At 42.3% G+C, this 8,253-nt stretch overlaps 1 pseudogene; it reads right to left on the bottom strand.

Annotated features, from left to right (window-relative positions):
• Positions 1-5,654: 5,654 nt before the first annotated feature.
• LOC120735366 lies at positions 5,655-7,583 on the bottom strand (annotated as a pseudogene).
• Between the last annotated feature and the right edge of the window lie 670 nt (positions 7,584-8,253).

The following is an 8,253-nucleotide window of genomic DNA, read 5'->3' on the forward strand; positions in this document are numbered from 1 at the left end:
GGATCTTGATGAAAAGGGTTGTGAGGAGAGATTACAGGAAGTGGTGACGTAGGAATTGGTGCAGCTGTTGCTGCTGTGGTTTGTGTGGGCTGAGATAAAGGTGCATAGGGGGGTGGATTTTTTTTCCTCTCCTGCAGCTTTCTGTTTATCTTTATTTTCTTGTTTTTGGGCGCGTTTAGCACTGCGCTTATCATTTTCTGCCTCCCATGCTTTGAAAAGCTGCCATTCTGCTACACGTTTTGTTTTTCTCTTTTGACTTTTTTCCTCATATAGTTCTTTTTGCAAAGCAGATTTTAAAGCAGTTATTGGCTGTGGGTTGCATTTGCCTTGCCAGGCTGGACAATATATTTTATGTGGATTTCTCCACCTTTTTGCACTGACTCTTCCTGCATTTTGACAGTTTTTTTCTAGCCATTCTTCATCTGCTGTTAATTTTACTTTAGTTTTAGAATTACCCATTTTGAACTATTTTGAACTAATTACGTCAGAACTGTGACACCGTCTTTGGCATGAAAAAGTGGGGGGGTAATCAATAACAGCCTTCTACTCTCCCACTATTTGAGAGAGCGGTTATTGATTTTACGTGATGAAGCACAACCGAATTCCCACTTTAACCAATACGTGAGTGTACACAGGAAAACAATATATAGGAGCGGTTCGACCGCGTACTGGGCCGTAAATGACAACTCACTCCTCTTTTTAACACAAACAAAGCGCGTTTTTATAATTTTTATTGAGATTTTCTGTATTTTTATGTTAAACCTTCAACCTGTTCCGTTGCAGCCACTCCTAGAGCGACCGGAACTTGTTCCGTTACAGCTGCTTCCCAGAGCAACCGGAACTTTTAACAGCGATTTCTAGAATTTCGCTCTTGCCTGTTTGTCTCTAAGTCCCTTCTGGACTGAGATCTGTCGGCGCTAACCAGGTTTACACACTATTTTAAAGGAAAATCTCAATATCAACGTATTTTAGCGCTTGATGGAATGCAGCAGTGTTTCATATTCACCTTACTGTGGCGCTGCGTTTTTGAATCCGGCGCTCATCGGGTCCTGGAGCCGTGAAGGCCTGTATAAGACGCTGACCGGAGATCGAATTTCACGCTCCCGGCTTTTCCTTGTTTACTGTGCACAGCTTTTTTCCAGCGCAGGCGTCACGACGTCAGGATCCGATGAAGGCCGTCTGTGGAAAACTAGACGTTAAAAATAACAGTCAGTTATCCGGCTACGAAGGACCAATTAAATGTCAGGGGTTGACATTTGTTCAAACACAGATAGGAGAAATGAGACAACTGCAGACCGACTCAGAGAGTAATTAGAAAACGTGCGCACGGGTGGATGCCTCTGAGAAGACACACACCAAGAGCGCAGGCTTGCTTGCTTTATTTATAGTGAAAGTAAGTTACATAGTACTTCCTCTTCTAACTGAAAGGGGAGAGGTCAGGCATTATCTCAGCTTATCTGACCTGCACACATACACTGAAAATAACAATGCAGAAGTATATCATGCTTATCTGACATCACACACTGAGGTAAAGAATGCATTATGCTCTCTTTAACACTAAGCTTGATCATGTGAAAATATATGAACACACAAAATATAAGGCACACTTGATTATATTGTATTATAAAGATTTGGCTATAATGTATAATGTAGAAAATCTTTTAACAAAATCACACCTCCGGCAGAGCTTCAACAGCATTCCGAGGGAGACTGGGAACATTGAGTCCGAATGGACCATGTTCAGCACCTCCATTGCCGAAGCCGCTGCAGTGAGCTGCGGCCGCAAGCTAGTTGGTGCCTTTTGTGGTGGTAATCCCTGAACCAAATGGTGGACACCAGAGGTGAGGGGAGCCAACAAGCTGAAGAAGGAGTCCTACTGGGCTTGTTTAGCCTGTGGGACTCCGGAGGCAGCTGATAGGTACCGACAGGCCAATGCGGAATGTGGCGCGGGTGGTGGCTGAAGCAAAAACTTGGGTGTGTGAGGAGTTCGGAGAGGCCATGGAAAAAATCTTTTGAACTGCCTCGAAGAGATTCTGGCAAACCGTCAGGCGGCTCAGGAGGGGAAAGCTGTGTTCTACCTGCACTGTGTATAGTGCGGGGGAAGTGCTGCTGACTTCGACTGAGAAAATTGTCGGGCGGTGGAAAGAATACTTCGAGGACCTCCTCAATCCCACTGGCACGTCTTCTGTGGCGGAGGCAGAGTCTAGGGACGAAGGGGATGACCCGCCAATCTCTGGGGGCGAGGTCACTGAGGCAGTTCAGCAACTCCTTGGTGATAGAGCCCCTGGGGTGGACGAGGTCCGCCCCGAGTTCCTGAAGGCTCTGGATGTTGTAGGGCTGTCTTGGTTGACATGTCTCTACAATGATGCGTGGAGATCAGGGCCAGTACCCCTGGACTGGCAGACCGGGGTGGTGGTCCCCATCTTTAAGAAAGAGGAATGGAGGGTGTGTTCCAACTACAGGGGAATCACACTCCTCAGCCTCCCTGGGAAAGTCTATGCCAGGGTACTGGAGAGGAGAGGCCATCCATTAGTTGAACCTCGGATACAGGAGGAACAATGCGGTTTTCGTCTGGTTGTGGAACACTGGATCAGCTCTTTATCCTCTCAAGGATACTTGTGGGGTGTATGGGTGTTTGCTCAATCAGGCTACAGTACATGTGTCTTGTGGTCTTGGAGAAAGCATTCAACCGTGTCCCTCAAGGGTCCAGTGGGGTGGGGGGTGCTCCGGGAGCATGGGGTATCTGGCCCATTGCTACGGGCGGCCATTCAGTCCATTAAACAACCGTTGCAAGAGCTTGGGCCGCATAGCCAGCAATAAGTCGGACTCGATCCTGGTGGGGGATGGGCTCCGCCAGTGCTGCCCTTTGTCACCGATTCTGTTCATAATTTTTATCGACAGAATTTCTAGGCATAGCCAAGTGGCGGAAGGCTTTCACTTGGGTGGTCCCAGGATCGCATTTATGCTTTTTGCTGATGATGTGGTTCTGTTGGCTTCATCGGGTGATGGCCTCCAGCTCCCCTTGGAACGGTTTGTAGCCGAGTGTGAAGCCGTGGGAATGAGAATCAGCACCTCCAAATCAGAGGCCATGGTCCTCAGCCGGGAAAGGGTGGAGTGCCCACTCCGGGTCAGGGACGAGTTCCTGCCCCAAGTGGAGGAGTGTAAGTGTCCTGGGGTCTTGTTCACGAGTGACGGGAGAAGGGAACAGGAGATTGACAGACAGACTGGTGCAGCTGCCGCAGCGATGCGGCCCCTGTGGTGAAGCGAGAGCTAAGTGTAAAAGCAAAGCTCTCAATTTACCGGTCGATCTACGTCTCTACCTCACTTATGGTCACGGGCTGTGGGTAGTGACCAAAAGAATGAGATCGCAGACACAAGCGGCGGAAATGGGATTCCTCCAAAGGGTGGCTTGCCTCTCCCTTAGAGATAGGGTGAGAAGTTGGGCTATTCAGGAGGGGCTCAGAGTAGACAAGGTGCTTCTCCACATCTAAAGGGGACAGTTGAGGTGGTTCGGGCATCTGACAAGGATGCCTCCTGGGTAAGGATTTCCGGGCATGTCTCACCGAGAGGAGGCTGTGGGGCAGACCCAGGACACACTGGAGAGATTATATCTCTTTCTGGCGTGGGAACACCTTGGTGTTCCCCCGGACAAGCTGAAGGAGGTGGCTGGGGAGAGGGATCTCTGCTTGGGTTGCTACCCCCGTGACCCGCCCCCGGACAAGCGGAAGATGGATGAATGGATGGATGTTTTATGTTTTTCATTTATAAGAAGTAGTGCTTATTTTTATTATTTGGTGGGGTTTTGCTCTGCCTTGTTGTCAGCTTGTTAGTCATCTATGAAGTGCTTTGCAGTGCTAACCTGCAAGTCTTTATAGGTAAAAGGACTGGCTGACTGGTCCAAGCCAAAACGCAATACGGTGCATAATCCCCTGTAAAACAGCAAAATGTCTTTTCTCCCTTTTGATTTTTTCACAGGTTAAACACATGAGGTTTGAGGACAGAGCAAAGGCTTCCTGTATCTAGCGTTTATGCTAAGCTAAGCTAATCAGGTGCAATTTCAAGATATGTATATACCATACAGACATGAGATGGGTATTTATTGTCTTATCTGCAGTTCCTTAAGAAAATAAATAAGCGCATTGCATCCTTAATGCCGGACTGTGTTTCTCAGTCATTTGTGGCGTTAGAATACAGTAACAGTAAAAGCAATTAGCAATTCATCCCCAGTGGCCACTAGAGCATGTGCGCCATGTGTGGAAACACTCAGTAAACCTACCTTGGCATCTTTGGCGTAGTAGAGAGTTCGTCCTCTCAGTTTGAAGTTGCGCTTTTTCCACCTCTGGAATGAGCTAGTCTGTTTCAACAGCAATCCTTCTGTAATGTATGTTTGCACTGATTGCCGATCACACTTCAATTGAGTCGTCCTCGGTCAGAAGGAATGGTACTCCACAGTGATGTAGTTCAAATAACTTTAATAAGGAGGTGGCGGATGACATCAACAGGATGTACAGCGTTGGTAGGGAGGCATTACAGTATTCACATGCAGGTAAAGGGGGTGTGAGTGTGTATATGGGTGTGTGTGGTCATCTGTAAACAGAAAGAACAAACATTTGTATTAACCACTATGGATAGCAGTGTACCCCTTATACAGTACTGTGGGTTTCCAGCGTAATGTTATACAATCTGCATACATTACAAACTCCCCTTTTCAGAACAAAGGGGAGTTTTCTTTTTCTCCACCTTTAGACTTTCTCACAGTTCAGACCATATTGCTTCATAAAACAATAATTCCAATGTAATCTCTCTAGTTTGTAAGATATTCAGATAAGAATTCATACAATAAGGTCTGATCTAACAGACCTCAAGAACAGTTACATATTCATCGATTTAGTCTTCATCACCTCTCGTACACATATTTGAGAAAAAAAGGAATATTTTTATGAAATGCAATCAGGTCGCCCTCTTCTTTTACACTCCCCTGCATTACTAGTGTACTACTGGTGTAATGTTATCACTGTCACAGCATCAAGGTTCTAGTTTCAAACAGGCCTCAGGCAGGCTTGTTTGATTTGTTTGATTTCTTCACAAAGCTATGTATGTTTAACAATAAAACGGTTTATTTTGTTATTTGTAAATTGTGTCATAGACCACACAACATTTGTCCCTACTCAGTATACAATTTCTAAAAATAAAAGCTCAGAGAGGGAAGATTAAATATTTGTTTTCACAGAAGTACAGCTGTTAACGTTATACATTTTGCAAATTTATTTTGAAAGAAAAGTAAAAATTAACTCTGTATAAAATTAACGGATGAAGAAAACTCTCTGAACATAGTACATGTCAGCATTAGTTTAATTCATGTTGCTGGAATTTGTAAATGTTTTACTCTTGAGTTCTTGTGCTGTGCAGCAGTCTAAAAACCAGTATTTTAACTGTAACTATAACATTTAAACTATAACATTTATGTTACAATAATCTTACAATATTGATGTTACAATAGACATGCACCCTGAGCGATCATAAACAGTAAAAACATTTTAAATTCACTGATTAATTTATTCAAAAAAAGGTGTAAAATATGTGAACCAAATCAATTTCATGAGTTTATAATATTTAATAAGTACATTTTCTGAAATGAGGAATTTATTGATGCATCAAATAATTTTTGTTGGACAAAACAACCTTTTTAGATGTTTAGAAATTTCCTTCATTTTAAGCCCGTATATTAATGGATTAAATAAAGGTTGATACAAAGCTAGCTGTAATGACACTATAAAGCGTGCAGTTTTAGGGAAATCTGATTCCACTCGAGATATGGTTACATCATAGACACCTAAACAGGAAAAGCTCACTAAAACCAGTATGTGGGGTAAACAGGTCTCTGCAGCTTTTTTCTTGATTTCTTTACGACTGTTTTAAGATATTATAAATATTTTTGTGTATGTGAAAACTATAAAAAGAAGAGGAAGTATCACAAAATCAAAATAACAAATTATACCAAATACAGTAACTAACCTTGATCTTACACACTGAAGAGTGTAAATTGCATTGTTACAAAATATTGATTTTAAATGAAAGGAACACAGTTTACTTTTAACCATTCCTATTGCTTGGACTGCAATACAGGTACAAGCCAAGCTATGACCAGGAAAATACTCACAGTGCTTTTTCTCATGATGGTTGGATATTGTAGAGGTTTGCATATAGCCATATATCTGTCATAGGCGATGGCTGCCAAGAGAACAAACTCTGAAGAACCCAGAGAATAAATTATGGAAAACTGAAAGAGACATGCTGAATATGATATGATTTGTTTTTCAGATAAAAAGTCAATCAGGAGTTTTGGGTAAATAGTTGTAGTGTAAAGAACGCAGTTCAGTAGCAAAGCTGCAGTGAAAATGTACATAGGTTCGTGGAGATTTTTATGAATACAAATGAGGTATAAAATTATACAGTTACTGCAAATTATTACAATATATACTTTGAACATAATAAAAAAATAAACATATCCGTATTTGTTAACTTCCACATGTCCATCAAAAGTTATATAGGTAACATTTAACTCATTATCCATCGATGTCTTGAAAAAGCAGACATTGTATGACTAATCACATAACCAGAATAAATAAAAAATACTCCAAATACAATATAATGTAACTGAGAGTCTGTTTAATGTGTAACACACTCTATGAATAGGCACTGGACACTCACTGCTTAATAGCCAGCTCTGACATGACTTGTGTAAATTAAAAATAGCAGAGCACTCTGTCATAAGTTTACCTAATTCTTAAGTAGCCAGGCAGATGGTGATCACAGGCAAAGCCTGAAGACAGTACTCTTTTGGCACCACCACCTGAGTGTCCACATCACACTCCATTCCAGATTCAGGGAAATCTTTTCTTTGTATTTCAGTAAAATACCATCACTGAGTATGTATGACACGGCTGGGTCATATGCATTTTTTTCTGGGCAGCAGACAAACAGGTAATCATAGTTGCGTTGGAGAGCTTTAATGAGCTGCACTATATAGCCAAACACAAATGATTGGTATGAGTGGCACTATTTTATTCCCCACACCAACAAATCTGAGCCATAGGAAATCTGGTCAGAAAAGGCACTGCACCACATTGTGTCATAGGTATCTCTTAAAATAGTGATGGGAACTTGGTCCACCACACAGATAATACCTTCAGAAAATGAAAGGCTTGAATACCTAAAAAAACACTCTTAAGAGTCAGGACAGCAGCTTTTGCTAGAGACTCATCCTCAAGCCATAACACACTCAAGTTGTTTTTGCAGGTCTTTCTTTAAAAGTCATCACATGCCACTGCTATACACTATCATGGCCACTTGGTAGTGTATCTCAGTCAGTGGTGACACATTTTCTCAAGAAAATCAAGAAAGAAATCAAGCTAAAAAGTAGGTAAGGAAATCAGACCCTACTGCTTGATAAATGGTTATTCAGATGTACTGTCTCTGGCCTGCAGATATAATTTTTGAAGCATTTAGATGAGAATGTATAAACCTCTAATCTATTTAGTCTCCATTCACAACACACATGCAAAACAAATGTATAAACTGCAAGTTAATGTCCTTTCTGGGCGATCGTGGCTCAAGAGTTGGCCGTTCATCTTGTAATCGGAAGGTTGCCGGTTCGAGCCCCGACAGTCTCGGTCGTTGTGGCCTTGGGCAAGACACTTCACCCGTTGCCTACTGGTGGTTGTCAGAGGGCCCGGTGGCGCCAGTGTCCGGCAGCCTCGCCTCTGTCAGTGCGCCCCAGGGTGGCTGTGGCTACACTGTAGCTTGCCATCACCAGTGTGTGAATGTGTGTGTGAATGGGTGGTCCTTAGGACCAAGTAAAGCGCTATACAAATACAGACCATTTACCATTTACATTCCCCTGTTCTACTAGTGTAGTACTGGTGTACCGTAAACACTGTCATAGCATCAAGGTTCTGATTTCAAACATGCTTGTGGCCTCTGTTGACTGTCAGTCAAAAATAATACAAGTTTATCTAAATTATCTGTTGATCCTAACTGTCTGAAGTATTGGGTGTGAGTTTTAAATGCCAAATTTTTAACTTGTACAATTTGTAGTCACATGAAAAATGCTTTTCCTCATTTTGCCTACTTAGGGTTATAAGTCTAAAATGAATCTGGAAAGCCTTTTTTTCACGAGAACGGAGAGCTGAAAACTCCAAACATTTTACTCATTTACTTTGAATTATATATAACAATTAACACTATATATGA

This window comes from Simochromis diagramma, unplaced genomic scaffold (assembly GCF_900408965.1).
Source record: "Simochromis diagramma unplaced genomic scaffold, fSimDia1.1 OVJJ01000091.1, whole genome shotgun sequence".
NCBI classification, from domain to species: domain Eukaryota; kingdom Metazoa; phylum Chordata; class Actinopteri; order Cichliformes; family Cichlidae; genus Simochromis; species Simochromis diagramma.